The sequence below is a fragment of the Ixodes scapularis genome, unplaced genomic scaffold (genome assembly GCF_016920785.2).
Source record: "Ixodes scapularis isolate PalLabHiFi unplaced genomic scaffold, ASM1692078v2 PGA_scaffold3__209_contigs__length_174095766, whole genome shotgun sequence".
Lineage (NCBI taxonomy): Eukaryota > Metazoa > Arthropoda > Arachnida > Ixodida > Ixodidae > Ixodes > Ixodes scapularis.
Genome location: NW_024609868.1, coordinates 146,732,682 through 146,753,132, shown reverse-complemented (window position 1 = coordinate 146,753,132; position 20,451 = coordinate 146,732,682). Strand labels below are relative to the sequence as shown.

Here is a 20,451-nt window from a genome sequence, read left to right as displayed (position 1 = left end):
TTTCGGAAACAAAGAAGGTTGGAGGACAATATATTTTCTCTAACACAGTGTATAGAAATAGCGCAAAAACAAAAAAGAGAGCTCTGGCTGGCATTTCTGGATATCAAGGGTGCCTAAGACAATGTGAACCAAAGGAACCTGTGGGACATAGTGGAGAGCTTAAACCTAGATGAAGGACTAACAGCCCTATTAAGGAACATTTACACATATAATATGGTGATTATAACATAGGAAGGAAAGGCGACGGGGAAAATAGAGATAAGACGAGGCCTTAGGCAGGGGTGCCCGTTATCGCCTTTGCTGTTTATGTTGTATCTGAGAGGATTGGAGGATAGACTAGAGAAGAGTGGGCTTGGATTCGACCTTTCGTACAGTAAGCTAGGCCGAAAAATTCAGCAATCCTTACCGGGATTTATGTATGCGGATGATATCGTACTAACTGCTAACAACAGGACAAAGTTGCAGGAATTAATGAGCATCTGTGGTAGGGAAGGAGAGGAATTAGGTTTAAAATTCAGTAGGGAAAAATCAGCAGTCATGATTTTTAACAATGATGAAGTTGAGAGGCTGAAAATACAGAATATTACAGTTGAGACAGCTAGTAAATACAAGTATCTAGGAGTATGGATATGTGACGGTGCAGAATATCTCAGTGAGCATGAAAAGTATATAATAAGTAAGGGCAACAGAAATGCAGCTGTAATGAAAAGTAGAGCACTTTGGAATTACAACAGGTATGAGGTGATGAGATAGATTTGGAAAGGGGGTAATGGTCCCTGGCTTGCCTTTTGGAAACGCAGTGCTATGCACGAAATCCGAAGTGCATGCAAGACTAGAAACACAACAGCGCGGAGTAGGTAGGCTGGCTTTCGAAGCACATTGCAAAACGCCAAACAAGGGAGTACAAGGAGACATGAGATGGGCGTCTTCTGGGAGCAGGGAAACGGTGAGCAAGATAGAATTTGAGGATCGGTTGAGGCAAATGGATGGGGTCCAATGGGCACGAAAGGTTTTCAGCTATTTATACATGAGGAGCATAGACACAAAGTGGAGACAGCGCACTAGGAAATTGAGAGGAAAGTTTTTAGGCTATGGTGGTGATAGGGAAGAGCAGGTCTCAGTTAAGAAGAAAGTTAAGGCCACAGAAAGAGATCGGTGGCTAGACGGAATGCAGACAAAGACGGCTCTGCAAAGCTATAGATTAAACAAAACAGTTATTGCCAAAGAAAGCATTTATGACAATTCTAGGGGAAGCTCATTGTTGTTTGAGGCGAGGATGGGCGTTCTGCGAACCAGAAGACACAGAGTGAGGTACCAGGAAATGGATACAGTGCGCACTGCTTGTGGAGAGGAGGAGGAGTCGTCTGAGCACTTGATAATCTACTGTAAAGGGCTTCACCCTATGCCTACCGATGACAACATAGACTTAATAAAGGCATTGGGTTTTAGAGACAGTGAAGGGAGAGTGGATTTCAAGACTGTAGAGATTACCAAGCAAAGATTAAGATAATGGTGGCAGAAAGCGAAGGAAAACTAGGTATTTTCTTATTAACTAATGGCAAGGGGGTTTTATAGCCCCCCTTTCTTTGCAGAGCGGAGTGAATATAGATTTCACAGTTAAATATTCTAAGCTTAACTGGTAAAACAAAATGGCTAGGTGGCATAAGCTACCGCCCGATCGAAAGGGCTCAGCCGCATTCATCCATTCATCCATCCTCGGTCTTGGTGGGCGCCAGCGGCCCAGGTTTCAAGGCCGAGTTTCCCAACTGAGTGGTTTAGTAAAGTTGTTTCTGGCGTATTTTCGAGTGTATACCAGTTCCTGAAGTCGCCACATATAGTGAAGCCCGCGGGAGAAAAAAACATGATGTGGTTTAAGTTGACCTTTTAAACTAATTTTTTATTAAAGAATTTATTTATTTAATGTGTTCAGGAACTGCTGATACCTTGGTCATAAATCATAATTTAGTCTGGCAACCTAAATGCTGAAAACATGGAGTTAAAAACGTGAATATCTAATACACCGAGGCGGTCATTCGAGTGGTTCATGAGAGTCATGGGGCTACTTGAGATGATTTGATTAACAAAATAAAAAGTAGAAGAAAGTCGCAGACCTATTCCTTGGACCGTAAACATGGGCAGATGGCATAAGGACAGGGAAATGGATTACTCAATGAAGGTATTTATTTAAAATTAATACATCGCGGGCACGTCTTCTAGAACTCATTTTCTCTAGTTCTCACGTGCGAACATGTCCTGCAGAATATGTTCCCAAGTGATTGCAAGACGTTTCATTGGGTGACATATATTATGTGGAAGTTTTCTTTAATGCACACTCACCAGCGCGAAAACGAGCGCAAAATATTGCATTTTCCAGAAATCTAGTGATGCCTGTAAGTGGCATCATGCCACTGAAAAGCACGGAATATTTCACATGTGGGTATTGGTATCGCCTTTCTTTCTCGTTTTTTGAGTCTATTTTGAATTTACAGGTGCTAAACGCCATTACAAGAAAAGATAAAATCTTGGTATTGAAAAAATAAAAGGTGTACTTTTTTAGGGCGGAACTCCAAAAGATATGTGTATGTATGCCCCCTCCGATAAGATATATGTTAAAAGAAGGGTGTAAAGCGAAGTTTGGTGACATTTTATTAGGGGAAATAGGAAGAAAGAAAAGTATGAATAAAATTTTAGATATTCTATGGGTCTTAGAGTTACGACTATCGATGATCATCACACAACCCGCATCCTTAAATTTTTAAGTTTATCTGAAGAAGTAGTAGGATGCAGAAATAAATACGGTCCCATGCTACGATCGCTTCTACTAAAAGGTGCGGCAGACGAATATCTCTATCACGTGTACAAATTCGTGCCGAGATGCCCATCATCTGACGCCCAATTGCTAGCATGAAGGTGCGACTTACATAAACAATTTTTTTTTTTTAGAAAATCGCTGCCGGTTGGTCATTACTAAGTACTAGAGATTTTCAAGAGTGCGTTTCGGTGTCTACAGAATATTTGGATACTAAAAATATGATATTACTTTAAGTTATGGTTGGCAACTAATCAATAAAATTTGTCTTCTGTAAATGTTTTAAGCTGAACATGCGAAACCAAAAATCGACCCGGTTTTTGCACAAGCTTAAATCACTAACATATATGCAAATTAAAAATGATTGAGTGTTTATTACGTTATTACGTTTTTTTTTCGTGTTGGGTTCTTTGGGTCATGTTACGGCACTGTTACCGGGAAAATGGCTATCACATTCCCCCTGATGATTCTATATGTTATGTATAATACGAGAAACATTCCGCCGCTTTGTGGAACTCTCTACGGCGCCACTCGGACGATCACGTAGTGCCGCCATCCCGCCGCCGCGGCATCCGGAGATTGGGTTACCCGAGCCGCCCGCAACGCGAGCAGGCTTGGCCGTACGAAGATCTTGGAAGATCGTGGAATCTTGGACCGCTTTTGATGCACTTAAGGGCTTGATTCAATCATCCACTGTGCTTGCTCATTACGATGAGAGGAAGCCTCTTCTCTTGTCTGTCGACGCGTCACCGTACGGTGTCGGTGCCGTGCTCACCCAAAAAGCTGAACTCGGCAGAGAGGCCCCTATAGCTTTCGCGTCGCGAACACTGGGAGCCGCGGAAAAGAATTACTCCCAGCTCGACAAGGAAGGCTTGGCAGTAGATTACGGTGTCAGTCGTTTTCACCAGTACATCGCAGGCAGACACGTGACAGTTTTAACAGATCACCAACCTCTACTTGGCATCTTGGGAAAAAAAAAGCAAGTGCCCCAAGTCCTATCACCTAGGATGACACGATGGTGCCACAAGCTTGCCACTTACGACTACAATTTAGTCTAAAGACCGGGGAGACTTCATCAAAACGCTGATGCACTCAGCAGGTTGCCGCTTCCGGCACAAGCCGACGAGCCCTGTCCCCCGGCGGACGTACTTATGTTAGCGTCACCTCCAAGTGTCGAACTATCGCCACGTAAACTCGCTCAAATGACCCAACAGGATCCACTCTTGTCTCGAGTGCTGACAGCTATTTCAAGTGGAGAACTGCATAAACTGTCATAGAAACAGTTTTCACCGTACTGCAGACTCGGCACAGAACTTTCAGCGCAACAAGGTTGCCTCCTGAGAGGTTCCAGAGTGGTCATTCCCACAAAGGCGAGGAAAGATGTGCTTGACTTGGCGCATGCAGGTCATAGGGGTGTAGTAGCTATGAAGGCATGCGCATGAGGTTACTTTTGGTGGCCAGGTCTTGACAGCGACATTGAAAGACTGTCAAGAAGCTGCGAAACTTGTCGATGACACCAGAAGGCACCACCCAAGGCACCAATCCCCGAATGGACGCGCGCGACGACGCCTTGGCAGACCATTCATGCGGACTTCGCCGGCCCCGTGGAGAGGAAGATGCTGCTGATTGTTGTCGACGCGTACAGCAAGTGGCTAGAAGTACGCTGCATGCGCAACATACAGTCAATCACGCTGATTGAGGAATTGCGGGAACTCTTCGCAACGTTTGGAGTCCCCAAAAAGATGGTAACGGACAATGAACCATCCTTTCTTTCGTCCGAGGTGGAAGACTTCCTAAAGAAAAATGGTGTGACTCATATAACAAGTGCGCCTTACCATTCCGCCACAAACGAACAGGCGGAAAGAATGGTCCTCGAGACGAAGCAGGCGTTGGCAAAAAGTCAAAACGAAACAGCAACATTCGCGTGCAGACTGGCAAGGTTCTTGCTAAAACAGCACACAACCGTTTGTACAACAACTGGAAAAACACCAGCGGCGCTCATGTTCAGCCGCGAACTTTCTACAGCGCTCACACGCCTACAGCCCCGCGTGCCGGAAGAGCCGGCATCGGAATGCCGCAGAGAAAAATCACCTAGAGAAGTTACAGTAGGACAATTCGTCTGCGTCCGCAACTTCGTTGGAAACCCTACTTGGATTAAAGGAACCGTTATGAAGAACTGGGGCACCGCTCTTGGCTGGTGAAGTGCGAGAATGGAACGGTTCGTCGACACCTGGATCACATTAAACCCGGTGCACAGGAGAATAAGACAACGAGCCCAACATCACGCAATTACAGCAAGGAACCGGTGACTAGCCATGTTCCGGCTCCATATGTTCTACAGCCGGACTTCCCAGCATCGTCCGAATCCAATCGACCTCCAGCGCCCGAGTCCCAAGATGGAGCTGGTGCGCAATCTGACCCGTGCGGCACGGTACCTGCCGACCAGCGGAAGAGCGAGTCAGCGCCAGTTTCCACTGCGATGCCAAGACCCCAGCGCGAACGGCGTCCCCCGGACCGCTACGGATGCTCAATCTGAGGAGGAAGGGATGTTATGTATAATACGAGCAACATTCCGCCGCTTTATGGAACTCTCTACGAGCAACATTCCGCCGCTTTGTGGAACACTACGGCGCCACTCGGGTGATCACGTAGTGCCGCCATCCCGCCGCTGCGGCATCCGGAGATCGGGTTAGCCGAGCCGCCCGCAACGCGAGCAGGCTGGGCCGTACGAAGATCGTGGAAATAAAAGCAGTTCGTACTCAGCCAGCGACTGAAGTGGTCTCCGTCGATATACGGGCCGAGACGCCCCAAACATAACACTATAATTACTACAAATATATGTATAAGCAGACCTAACTTTTGCGCGTATAGCATAAAAATTAATTAAATTTTATATTTGCTGCATTCAGAATGTCAAACACCAGCTTTCACTAATAAACTCGTGTCTTATGCTCAACATCAGCATTTTTCCACAGGCATAAATCCTGTTTTCATTTAAATATATATGGCTCTCGACACGGCTTGGACCATAGAAAGTCTGTTAAAAATCAGGGATATTAAATAAGTAGTAAAGTAGGAAGTTAACTCTGTCATTGTTTTGTGCACTGAGCATTTGCTACGTTTAGCTCTGTTGTAGAAGATAACTGATCGATTAGGTAACGGTGATGCAGTGTTAGTAATTGGAGCCTTTATAGCACACTTGAAATAAGTAAGCTCTAAACTCACCTAGGCTTAACGCTGCTGTCAATACTCTGCGTCAATAGTGCGTTTTTTTGACAGAACACAAATCACACAGTACAAAAATTACTAATTACATGGCAGGGCACTTAATCGATGAATCGGTTGATTCATCGTTCAAGTGCCGAGCATTATTAATGGGTCATTTTAAACCTATTGATTTTTAATTCCTTCAATTAACCTACCGATTAATCGGCTAATGTCTCAGTCACAAATAATATTGTCAAAGGGGTTAATTGGTTAAACTTAAAAAAAAATAAAACTAAAAATTCAAAGGTTTCACCTCTCAGTCATGAACGAGTACACTTGCATTGAGGCAACCTTTAGTGAAATTTCGACTTAAAGTAAACTAAAGGTGTGAGATTTGTAGCTTCAAACATGTTGATAATGTTATATGTTTTCTAGACACTTTAACGCCGTGCAAGTGTCCGTTTAGCGCGGCAGAGACTGTGAACAATCAAAGGAGTTCGGTATTGCCTGAGATTATCACGGAACTTATTTGCATTCACGGCTGATGCAATAATTTTTGAATTTAGGTGTTTTATGACTTCTCAACTACACGTCAAGGTTTATTTAATCTACGAAATTGTACATTCTGCCGTTCCTCATGTATTCATCAGAGGCAAAAAATTAAATTTTTACTTTTTAAGAACTATTGTACCTTGGAATGAACGAAACCAATTAATCGATTAATTCATCGATGAAAGGGTGGTGATTAATTGACATATAATTTGTAATCGACACCAAACCTACAAATTATTGTGTATTTAAACGCGCTCTCGTAATTCGTATGTTTGTTTAAAAAATGTGTTAAAGCACTTACCAAGGATGAAAATCGGGACCGCAGAGGTGACCGTGCTGGGGTTGCTCATCGTAAACTTCAAAAGTGTTTGGGGTACGTGATGCCGCTACTATGAAGATTGCAGTTGTGTACTATCCCATTCTAGGACTGAAAATGTCTTAAAGAAGATAGGTTGTCTGAGCTAGCTTGGCATCGGGTTTCAAGGATAAGCTCAAGTTTCTGTCTGCCTACATGAGGTCACTAGATGCGAAGGAAAGCGTGGAGCGTGGCTGGTAGCACTGTGACCGACCAAGGTTATATACTCCAAAATATTTGCGCTGGGAGTCTTCTCTTCGGAGCGTACTAAGTATTGTCTTTTATAAATGAACCATGCAGACAAGGAGTTTTTCAACAACTAGTTTGGTTGTTTCTTTCGGACAGCCATGGGCAAGACCTCGACAGACACCAAGATTACCAGCTCTTTTTTTATGTTTTACAAAAAGTGAGAAATAGAATATATTATAGATTATAAGAAGTCGCACTTTTTTCTAATCTTTTTGTTCCTTAATATACCTCTTTGTCCGAAGTGTTAGGTATCTGCTTTGATTTTGCCAGCTACACACTTATTTGTCATACCGTCAGCGCACCCAGTTTTCTGTTTCTTCCCCCTCAGTGTCGGTATATCGAAATAAGAGCTCTGCACCTCAGCCTTTTTTGTTTGAAATCTTATATTTATTTCATTAGGGACTCTGTGTCCAGGTACATTTTTTATGTTAATGTATTTGATTTTTTGACATATGGTCATTTAAAGGGCAACTCCGCTCAATTTCGTAAATTTCGAGATAGTGATCGATTTTGCTTTAAGAAGCACTCAAAGACAATCCCCAATCCTTTGGTTCCGCAAAAAGATAAAATATTTTTCGTGCAATTTTACTTTAGCCATGATCGCAAACCGAAACCGAAACGGTGGCAACGCCGGGCAACATTGTATCTTCGGCATCACTGACCATGTACACCCACGTGATATACAAGGGGTCACGTGACCTATCACGCGGACATCCGCTTCGCAGTCATTGTCGCGTCGTCTGCAAAGCACGTGCCACCGCTACATCGTTTTGTCCGACAGATTTCGTGGGAAAAACACACGAAAAGGTAAGTTTCCCCGAAGGCCTAATTTGTAGGAATTCGTGGAAGGCAAACTCCAGGAAAGCGCACGTAAATACGCTTTGCTGAGTCTGAGGTTCAGACGTGTCTTGCTTTCAGTATTTTGTCGCCGGCAATTTCTGCTAAAACTTAGATTGTGTGTAGTTAAATTATTGTTTCAGTGCGTTTAATGTACGCGTATAGGACTGTCCCCCTTTGTTGGTAAAAATGGCTCTTCTCGTCAACAGCTCAGATGGTAAACCTTTCCACTCATAATTTGACAGTTTCAGCAAGACGCGAGTAAACGCCGACGCCGTGTTAGCGCTAACCGCTCATTCACACTGGAAGCGGATCCGCGTTCGCAAAGCGGTTGCGAACGCGGTTGTATAAAGATCCAGTACAATTGCACGCGCACTTGATGTCATCGAGTGCGCGTGCAATTATACTGGATCTTTATACAACCGCGTGCGCAACCGCTTTGCGAACGCGGATCCGCTTCGAGTGTGAATGAGCGTGTGAACGCTGCGTGAAGGGTATGACCTCTCGAAAGCTCACGATCGCACATTATGCTGCGTTTTACTGAAATTCCCTTCTTGCATCAATCGCACAACACGTACTTATGCCAAAGCGATGTGCTCGAGTCAAACAGCAAAGCCATACACAGGCGGCGGCAACTCGTTTCGGTGGTTTTTGCGAAACGGAAACGATAGAGCCACCCCTCTGTATCTCCAATGCCAGAAAAAATATCGCGTGTAAATCTTACAAAACGTGTGCATACGTACTGCAGGGTACAAACAAACAAATTTGCGTTCACTTTTCTGTGGCCAGTGGGCCGTTCACACTCTTGCGTCCGAGTAAGACTGAGAGAGACCAGACCGGTTTTTAAGCCTTTTGTGACTTAGGACCGGATGCGATGCAGCGGAGCTGGTCCTAAGAGGTCGCAAGATTCTTAAAAACCTGTCTTGTCTCTTTCGGTCGTACTCGGTTGCAAGAGTGTGAACGGGCCTAGAGAGTGAAGTATTATTAGCATAAGCCGACCGTGGTTAGTGACATTATGTAAGTTACCAAGTAATATTACTTTCTTTATATGGAGTCGCTGTATGACATAATCAGTTTGAGATCAATTGTATTATTGGCTCCCTCAAGCAGGAATGCAGAATTACAACACATACGCTCAGGCATATTAAAAGTTTTGACTTTAAAATCGCCAGCAAAGATCAGGAACTCTCATATAATTGAAACTTACCTTGAATACGTCTTTTACTGGTCAGATTTGGACATTAAAATTTTAGGTCTCAATTCCAAGTACAAAGAAAATGCCCCGATTGGGTTATTTTTTCATTTCTTTCGTACTAGAGGCTGGAGTTTCAACCGGGAATTTCAAGTCAATATCTCCATCGCAGATTTTTGGCGGGTAACTTTATTTTGAGACGCTAAAAAATAAGTGGCCCAACGTATAAAGTTGGAACTTACCTCGAATACACAATTTACTAGTCCCATTTAAACAATAAAGTTTACATCTTAGCAGGCGTGTGTTCCTCTTCAGTGGGCCTCTATGGGTGTTTTTTTAGAATCTGACAATTAATCCATACGCTTACTTTCAGCACAAATGTCAGACGACGACAGCCTACCCCGCGAGGCAGACTTTGGAGGTTTGCTGCAAGGGGCAATGCATGTCCCCGATCCGTACCGGTTTGACCCTCCACTACCAGCGAGGGAACGACGTGACAGAGATCACATCCCCGTGTCACAAGTCAGGTAAATTATTTGATCAGTCCACGCATGCCTTGTTTCAATCAGTATATATGTACTTCCTCTGATTGCCAGAAAACAACCAAAAGTATCTACAAAATCATTTTTATTTCAGTTATCGGTTCAGAATTTCACATCCACTAGAATTGGTTCATGATAGATGTAACACAGCAAACTAAGAAAACCCACAATTATAGGAATGAAACAACACTTGATGGTTGCGGCAGCTGCAGTGAAACTTTGCGGATAAAATACAATTCTTTCGTGGTTTACACTCTTCCAGGTGCACCTGTAAAAGCTGCCCCCAGGAAGAGGGGCACTGTTGCCGTGTCATTCCGAGGGTAGCCGGAAAGATTGTGGGGAAATGTATCACAGACGGCGCACTCTTCGGACTCGTGTGTTTGGACGAGAGGCTGCTCAATATAGCCTATAAGCAGCTCTCGTCTTATGAGCCAATTTATTTCGAGCCAGCAGCTAGGGACCAGAACAAGTAAGACCAGTTCTTCGATAACAGTTATGTTTTAATGCACTGCTTGCCTGTGAAATCAATTCTTGGGTAGTATATATTGCAAAAGATAGATTCCCCCCTTGATAAATCTGTTTTAGTACAAAAACACTACAGATCATAAATAAGAAAATCATTGGGTTCTGCCATCTATTATGTTCATGTTCGCCATGTATAGCGAACACAACCTATTGAGCTAAGGCAACCGCGGGTGTACCGAAGACGCTGGCGGGGGAGAGCGAGCCAGGGAGAAGCACCACACGCCTGGAAAAGAACAGACTGGGCATGGTCTGCGACCATTCCCAGTCTGTTTTTTTTCCTAGCGTGCAGGGCTTGATTGTAACCTAACAGTTAAATAACTATATCCTGCACTGTCCCAAATTAACCGGTACATCAATCACAGTGGCGACGAGGATGAGATCCATGCAACAAAGACGGATGTAAACAACTGAGCGACAAAGGAGACAGCGGTAACGTGAGTGATTTTCGATCTCAAACCTAAAAAATCCCTCGCATCGGGAAAATTGAAGAATTTGATTATAAATCGCGATTATGGTCTGCGTACGGGATGCGGTCCATTCGTCACATGCACACTCGTCACAGGACGATTCGTCACACCGGAACATTCGTCATATAGGATGACTCGCCACGTGGCCAACCGGTCCAATAATAGTTCGTCCCCCAAAAAATGCATTGTTCAATTTCGTTTGGGCGGACAAAGCGGCTCACTTCCTATCTTAGTATGTCTTTGGCTTCTGAATGGCGAAGAATTTGTAAAAGACGTTTTAACTTCTGGGTTCGTCCCGAACGGTGAATGCGGAGGCTTATAAGAGTGACTATTTTTGAACTCGGACTACATTAAAAAAGATGGAGGTGATCGCAACAGAGAGAGGTAGAGCCATGATGCTGCACGAGGGTTACTCGTACACATTCAGCAGAACGAATTCCGATACGTATTGGTTTTGTCGAATAGGTGTATGCAAGGCAAAAGTAAAAACTGATTTGGCTGCCAGTCGGATTATTGCTCGTTCAAGCCAGCAACTGAGGTCAACTTGCTGAAGGCTCGTAATATAATGCAAGAAAAAGCGGATGAGTATTGTGCGATTAGTTTTTTTATTCATTGGTTTATGTGACAGTGGGAAGTCGTGAAACTCCTCATCCGGGAATGGGGGCAGTTGTTGAAATTTACTATAGTCCCCTGCCGGATCAATGTGACCAGTTGCCCGCAGTACGAGTCATCCTGTGACTAATATTTCTATCTGACGAATCGTCCTGTGACGATTGCGCATGTGATCGTTCGACTAGTGTAGAACCATATCGGTCTGATTGCCCAATCAAATGGTTGAATGCTACAAATTCAATCACTGGAAGTAGTTGGAATCCGAAACCGTCGCAGACTACGTAGCTGCACTGAAACAGCTTTCGCTGCAATGCAACTTTGGTATTTCCCTCCACGCCCGACTTAGAGGCAAGCTCATTATCGGCATCAAGGACGAAAACATCCTCGAAAAACTGCTGGTTGAACTGATGTCAACATTCAAGGCAGCAGCGCATCTTGCCACTTCGATGGAGGCAGCCATGAAGGATGCAAAGGAAATAAGGAGCGAGACCCGAGACCCAACAAGATATCAATCGCTTGGTGCAAGGGTGAAAATACAAGACGTCATTTCCGAAAAAAGCAAACGAGGGAAGAGGAAAATCTTGCAGTAAAATGGATAGGTGGGCTAGTTGGTACACGTTTAACGTGTGAAGCGCCTAAAAAACGAGGACACGAGGAAGACGAGACAGGACCAAGCGCAGCGCTTGGTCCTGTCTCGTGTTTTTTAGGCGCTTCACAAGTTGAAAATCTCGCACAAGCAGGACCCCATGTCACCGTTGTGGCAAGACCATTCACGACCCTGAAAGCTGATTTACAAATAACAAGACTTGTAAAATATGCGGAAGAACAGGACACTTCCAAATGGTCTGCCGTGACAGGAAACGAGATCCACAAGACTCAAGAAGAAAGGAAAAGCCAAGCTTCATCAACCATGCTTTGAAGGTCCGAGAGCTGAAGAACTACGCCGTGAAAGTCTGCGTGAATGATGATGCTCAACCAAAGCTTCTCAGACCAAGGTCAGATCCATACGCCCTCCGACAAAAGATTACGTCTTGAGGAAGAGCACATAATGACTCCTGTGATGAGGAGTGAGTGGGCGACTCCAATTGTTCCGGTGATGAAGGCAAACGGACAAGTTCGCTCGCGTATGTGGGAATTACAAGGTTACACTCAATACCGAAGATCTCTTGGTGAAGATTGGTCATGGAGAGAGAAGTTCACCAAGCTGGATTGCAGACAAGCCTACTTCCAGACACCCTGAACAGAAGAATCAAGAGATCTCACAGTGATCAACACACACAAAGGGCTCTATCAGGTGAACAGAGTGCCATTTGGAATAACCCCCAGCATCAGCTATCTTCCAACGCGTCATCGAAGAACTCATTGGGAACTTACCATACACAGGTGCATTTCAGGATGACATTGTGGTAACTGGCAGGAACGATCAACATCACATATGGCAAAAACTCAAGGAAAGTGGCCTTCGCCAAGGAAAAGAAAAAAATGCTGCTTCATGCAGGACTCCATCGAGTACCTACCTAGGACATGTCGCAGACCAACAAGGGATGCACCCAAATCCCAAGAAGGTGGATGCTATCCTACAGGTGAAGACGCCCAAAGACCAAAAAGAACTCGGAGCATTTTTGGAACTCGTGAACTTCTACGGAAAGTTCATCAGCATCACATGTTCATTACACTGCATTGCGTGTTTGTTCCCAACACGCACCGCTGTTCGTGATTGTTTTCGCAAACTAATGAGTGTTTGTGGGCATATCATTTGCAGAACATACAGATTCACAGCCTACAAGCAGTTCATGTGGTGGGTCTGGGGAAAGCTGGGCCGTCACCGCCGTGTCAGGCTCCCATGCTGTGTGGTCGGCAAGATCCGGGAGCGATTTCCATCTGCAACATAAAGGGGCTTCCAGTATTGTTGATCACTGTCCACGCCTGTACCTGATCTATTATATGCAGCATGTGCACTAATGCTCCGATCCCACTTTGAATTGTCCGCAGAAATCGGTTTCTCAACATATTGTGCTTGGATTTACTACAAAGGTACAGCTAAGCAGTGCACACAGGGAGTTAAATTATCATAAAATAAACTTGCCTTGTTCAAGTAATAAGAAAAAAAGAATAACTTGTTTCGGGCAGTCTATGAAGCCGTTTTCCGGGTGGCGCAGGCGGAACATCTGTTGGCAGCACTTCAAAGTCAACAAGCTCCGTCTGCGTCGCTTGCGAAAAAGACTTTATAGATTGCCCGAAACAGGTCATTTTTTTATTTCTTGAACAAGGCAAGTTTATTTGACGATATTTTAAATTCCTCCCGGCATGCACTGCTTAGCCGCACCTTTGTAGTAAATTCAAGCTCGATATGTTGAGAAACCGATTTTTGCGAACCGTCCAAAGTGGGATTGAAGTGTACACGCTGTGTAAACAAAGAGTTAAATTATCAACATTGTAAAAGCCGAGACTTAGGAAAGACAAAACAAAAAAGGGACAACGCAGACACATTTGAAGTTTGGGCTATTGGGTAATTCATGGTTAAAAATTAAAAAAAGTGCAAGGTTTGTCTATTTTCTCATTCTTGTTCGTGCCTTTCCCCTGCTTTTAATTTTTAACCATGACATATGAGCTAGCCCAAACTTAAACTGTTTCTGTGTTGACCCTTTTTTGTTTTGTTTTTCCCCAAGTCTTCAGTTTTACAATGATGAAAGTTCACCAGCTCGCTGGCATCTGCCCGTTATTTCTAAAGTTAAATTGTAATTGCTTACGGGAAAAAATAAAGAAGTTGATTTTGAAAAGTTATAAAACATCCCATTCATTTCAGAAATAAAGCAAAGCTGGCAGTCGAACTTGTGTACACATACTATGCACATTCTAGCTAGCATACAGGTTCTTATTCATTCAATCGTAGAATACACTGAGTTAATTTGTAATCCGTAGTAAGAATACTTAATTTAAAATATTTTGCCATTTTCCTCACCCATGCCTAACATTGGCCCTGGCGTTGTTGAGTGTGAAACCGGGTCCTGTGGGCTAGGACTGCAGCTTCCTTGTTCGGCCTCTGGGATGCACTGCACAAAGGCTGCCTACGAGAGCAGGGAACATAGGCGGCTTCGGCCTCCTTGTAGGTGCGGACGGCTTCCGCCAACTCCAGGCAGCAGCTGAGAAGCTTGTGGACATAATCTAAGTAAAAATGGTGATGACTAAACCCCAGACGATTTATCAATAAATATGTTTCCATTTACCGTATGACGCAGGCTCTATGATTTGTTTTACGACCCATTCGCCTTTTCTTGCCTTCGGGTATTGGAGTGCGTACCGCTCCTTGCTGTCTTTTGTTTTGGCTTGTTTCCGTTCTGAATTTTCATTCTAGTGGAGGACAGCAATGGAAGTCCTGTGAAGGCAATACAGAACAGGCACGATTGTTTGCTAGTGATGGGCCAAACTTTTTCCGAATGGTGTTTAATTTCCTGCTTAACCTTTACACACATTGGGCAGGGTTGCCGAATCTCGCAAACGCTTTACTTCTGTAAAAAAATTTTTTCTGCTTTTTAAAACATATTTTTTTGTTTATTGCTATTCTACAGAAGCATTGCATCAAAGTGATTTTCATGTGTGGAAATCGTTCAATAGTGTAACAACAATGTTTATACTGAGCCTCCACCAGAAGAGGTAACAATCAGGGACATAGCCAGGGGGGAGGGGGGCCTTTTTTGGCCCCCCCCCCCCCCTTGAAATCTTCCTTTTTGCTGGGGCCTCCTCTCCCCCTTTCCTCATACAGCATTTTGTCATGGGCGGGCGTTCCCCGAAACAAAATACTGGCTACGTGCCTGGTAACAATAATATAACTATGCTGGCTCTTTGATTCAAGGTCAGTTTTGCATGCACGTAGGAGCCATATATGTTTGCGATTTCTCATTTCTACCTTTAAAAATGCTGATTTGTGTGTTTTGGACACATGCAAAGGTTGAGAAAGTCTGGGAGGATCTGGGGTTTTGGATTGTAAGGTCCAGTACAAGTTTTGTGTTTAGTTTTGTATGAATGACCATGGAATAAAACCAAAATCTTCGCAAGGGTTTCAGTGTGTGCAGATGTTTGCCGTTTTTTTTCGAAAAGTTTTCAGATTCCAAATATAGCCCATGACTATAAAAAATGTTCCTAGCATACTTCACAATATACAAATATAAAGGGAAACAGCGTGGCATCAGCAAGTCACACTATTTAAGCTTACCGTGCCACCATGCCCTCTACAGTGAAGTGAGTTGACTTGGGTGTGAACCGGATGAGCAGGCTGTGGAAAGACTCCAAGGGGTACGTCTGGCCATCTTCAGAGATCCTTGGAATGTCTCTCAAAAGCTGACGCGACATCACAACTTTTTCCAGTGCGATGTATGGCTCAGATCCTGCAGTTAGAAACAGCGCCACATTAATCGCTAGGGCAATGCACATAGAACACTTCCTGGGTCATGTCTACAGTTCCTCTGTGCAGACTAAAAAGTTGGCTTTCTTATTCTGTGCGTCTTCATGACATCAAAATAAGTCTGCTGGTTAAAAATAAGAATTGCTGCTATACCATAATTATGGTATTGCAAAATGGCCAGGGCAGCTCATGCATTGTGACATTACAACAGAGGGTAAAGTAAAATCGCGAAGATACGCACAATTTAGCCTAAAAATTATGGACAAAAGAAATAAGTCACACAGGATTCATATTTTTACATATATTAGATCACGAAATTATTGGTTTTCAGCATAAGTCAGCCACACTAACGTTACCACCGAATACACCTCATTCAGCAGTGCAGAAGGTGCATAGAAGTAACAGAATCTGTTCTTTCTTTGCATATGTTATTGTCAGCTAATCCAATCAAGAGCAGACAGTGTTTAATCACCCTCCATTTTGTTTATTACACTTTTTAATCTACTCAAGGTTATGCAGAAGTCATGGCCAATTGAACCACTTCCTGAAACTAGTTCCCAGCATCTGCAGTTTCCTTCTCTCTTTGCTAATACAATGTGGCATGAAACAAGAGAAGCAAAAATCGTGTTATTGATGCCTAGCTGACCATTAATTAACATTACAAATATATCAAACAGCAATTAGCATTACCTTAAAGAAGCCACCAGCGGTCCTCTGTCGAGCCATGAGTGCACACAGTGTACATCGGGTCAGGGTGCTGGTGCACGTCTACGGCATGTCGCATCGACGACTTCCATTTGGCCAGCACCATTGCACCGTTGTCGTTACTGGTTTGAGCACACCCATAAACATGAGCGCGAAGAGTCTTCACCCAGTTATTCAGGATGCTGTTTCGCTTTGTCTCTCCTGCGGTAGCAAGCTTGCTCCCAATTCCTAGATATTAAAAAAATGTACATGCTTGGCAAGCTGAGGTATAGCACTTTGGCACGCGAGAATGAGCGTCGACGACTAAGTAAACTGGACACCGTCAGAGTATGGCAAGCTTGTAAACAGGAGTTAGTGTATTCGCGACTCCAACTAACTATAGGTGGCGCCACTCATTTTCCAAAATGGCGGTTATAGTGAGGGTTGGAGATGCGTGCTGCTGTTGAGCCTGTCTAGTGCGCTGGCTTTACTGAGAGACACAAATTATTTCTGGTAATACGAGGAAGCTATGGTGTTATTGGCGCAGGTCACATCTTTACGCTGAAAACAAGAACGGTGTTTAGCGTAATATTTACGCAAGGATGCGTGTTTTAATTCTGGAGCGAAACCGAAACTAATCTCTATTTTAGATTTAATTTCTCGATATAGGTTTTAATTTCGGATTCTTTCATACCTCAAGTTGTGTCTCACATTGTAATTATTTAGTTAAAGAAGTTGTTGCCGAAACTTTATTTTGTGACATACATGTTTCAATCCAGGCTGATATTTGTAGTTGTTGAAAAAATCCCTGCTATTTGTGCGTTCTCGCTGCCTTTTCCTGCTCAGATAAATGCCATGGGAAATAATGAACTGCGGGCCTTTTAATGAGTTGTTGGGTATTTAGATGATTAATTGGTTTAACATTATTCCCTGCACAAGAATAAAAAATAATTCTAATTTTTGCAATGTGCCAACAAACCGTATAAATTAATAAACATTGTTCTCACTGCAACAACCCAAAAACGGAATCCGAGTCAGACAGCTAAAGTGTGTGCGTGTGTTTTTTATAGCAACGCGTGTCGCATAGGACTCTATATTACCTCCAGTGTTTGACTGTTTGTTTATCTTGATAACGATGTCAGAGTTTTTCATATACTAAAAAGAAAACAAAATTATACCTTTCTGGAAAGACTATTATAGTTAAACGGCGTATTTTCGTGATCTCGGCGATAATTGGGGGCATACACTGCCGTGATTGGTATTAATAATAATAATATTAAAATTCAGATATTGTTAATACGTAATTTTTTCAAGCGTTGCTTATGATCTAATTTCAAACGCGCGAACAAATATGACAACCAAAAGTGTGCTAATTATCATCACTGGTGCCAATTGCAGCATTTTTAATTACCAAGTAATAATATAAAAATAGCCCAAAGTCAATGAAAACATTTTAGCTAATGTGAGAAATCCATGTAAAATTACATTAATTGTGGTTAAAGTATATTTTTCAATCAAAGTCGCGACTTCTGACAATCGGCACAGCGTAACTCGCCCCAATATCCTTCCAGACCGAATGCCCAAATAATTTTTTTAATTATTATTTTTTATAACATTTAGTTACTTTCATTTTTACGCTTTGCCGTTTTGCCAATCTCAGCCTTTCCAGTTCGAAGGAACGCCTACTTGCTTGCACGTCTGCTCACTGCAGCACGTTTCGTTGGCGTTGGAAGCCGGTGAAACAGTAGTAAGTTTTAGTATTATGTATACGAGTGAACGCAAGTGCTGTGTGTTTGCGTTAGATTTGCGTGTTCCAGACTGCGCAAGCGCGGAGCCTAAAATTGCAGTCTTGGATGGCGCATGGCGATGAGGCGCACGCGCAACGTGGGGCTTGCAACTCTTACGCAAACGCACACCACCTGCGTTTGCTTCTATGCCCAATACTAAAACTCTCCTGTAAGGTACAATCCCATACCGGCTGCAGCACTCCGTTGGGACAGTGAAGAGTGTTGTTTGCATTCGGAAATGACATTTCGCGAACCATGATAGCGAGCAGTTCCGCCGTGCCCGCTGAGCAGGAGAATCGGGGGACCCTCGCTGGAGTGCTTCCCGTTTCCGCCGCGGGAGGGCGAGCGTCGAGCTCGAGACGCGAATAAAACCATTATGGAATATCACTTTACAAAACTTGATTATTGAGCATGTCACACTATACTGATTGTGTGATGAGGAGATCCTGATATAGACGAAATTATGCTATAAGAGGAAAACCAGTTTCAGCATAGCTTGGTAAAATATATTATGCATATGGGAGAACCCAAATATCCTATTTATTGAAGAAAAACATCTAATCTGAGGTGGTCCCGTAGGGTAGCGACTGTTGTAAATATTTTCTAAAATAAGGTTAGTTACCTTTAGCAATGGGCCAAGCATCGAAACGGTGCTTCGTGTTCGGGTAGCTGTCCTTCATGGGGGCACTCACTCCAAAGTGCCGGTCTGTCACAAGTACATCCGGGAAGAACCCCCAACCCTTGAGGTAGTCGAAAGGACGCTTGAGGCCCTCCGTCTCCATGTGGTTGCTTGACTTGACCTCGCTCGACTGATGTAGAAAGAGAGGGGTAACAAAATCATTACTCAAGCAATGCAATGACCAAAGAATAGTTCTATTACTGTGAAACATACTAGCTAGGTTAGGCTAGGTGCTCAACATTTTGTGAAGCCTGAAAAGTGAAGTGCAAGGTAGCGTGGCTTTCAAGCTCAATGCCGATTGGTATATGGGGGAGGTCACATGACCAGAAGGGGTAGGCGACGCGTGAAGTAGGCAAGAGGGTGCTCGGCCGCCTGTGCGCACTGACGAAGAGAAGCTTGCGAATATGGAAGGCTCTGGAAGATCGCCAGGTTTATCATTACCAGTATCGCTTCATTCTAGGAACAACTATCAAGTGTACACATGGTACACATTAAACTTCTGGTGAAGAGTGCTGTACATGAATGCACGAACGACACCTTCTGGCGTCTTGCGCATTCATGGTTACAAACAGAACTCGCGGTGACCTGCGACCCAACCAGCCCACGTGGAAAGGGAGAAGAGTACACTCAGAAATGCTTCGCATTTAAAATGTATGGCAAATTGCTAGGCAATTGTGTTTCATACGTTAAAAGGCAGAGTATTGCAGAAAATTTCACGTACGCAACATGATTGGCTAGTACTTTTCCAAAAAATTTGTAACCAGTATTTACCTGGACAACCTCATAGTGCAGGATCTTGTTGATGTTGGTATCTAGCAAGCTATAGGTCCCATATTTGGCAGAATAGCCGGGCGAGTCTGTACGGCCGTCACTGGCCAAGTGAAGGCCAGTGCCACACATTGATGTCAGGAGGGCAGTTTGCTCCGTTTTCTAGACCTTTGAAATTAAAAAAATCACAAACGTCAATCTTCACTACAAAAAAATGACCTCTTAAGCCTGATTCACATGGTGCGATTTTCTTCTGCGAAATCGGTGAAGCGATGAACCGCACATGCGAAATTTCGCGTTGCCTTTCACATTGATTGAGAACATATGCGATTTTCCGCACTTGCGAAGCACATGGTTGGAACCCTTGAATTCGTTTGACGATACTAATTTCGATATTTAACAAAACTATAAAATTTTCAGATTTATTTATTAGCTGTTTGTAAAAAGTACGCGGTATACTTATATTTAGGGCCGATTCAGATGTTTGCATCGACTGCATTCGCATAAACGAAAACGACGAAAACAACGAGTACGACGAATGCGACAAGGACACCGGGAGAGCCACAGCTCATAACTGCTTGAGCAAGCTAGTTGTTGCGTTGCTTGGCATGTCGCGCAAGGCGAACAGTTGTCCCGGTGGCTTCGTCACGTGGACGATGTTCCATATTGAAAGAGGGCAAGTAGCAGCGCGTCTTGACTTTCATAGAGCATGATGGCCGCTACTCTAGATGACCGACGAGTTCAGACTGCTCTGTAAAAAGGAATACCTACTTCTGCGAAAAAA

At 43.6% G+C, this 20,451-nt stretch overlaps 1 protein-coding gene across 1 annotated transcript in view; it reads right to left on the bottom strand.

The window, feature by feature from the left end:
- Positions 1-6,905, bottom strand: part of LOC120849806 — a 60,254-nt gene extending 53,349 nt beyond the window's left edge. The window contains exon 1 of the mRNA XM_040222042.2: positions 6,870-6,905. The gene's annotated coding sequence lies outside the window, so the exon portion shown is untranslated. The remainder of the gene's footprint in view (positions 1-6,869) is intronic.
- Positions 6,906-20,451: the final 13,546 nt, after the last annotated feature.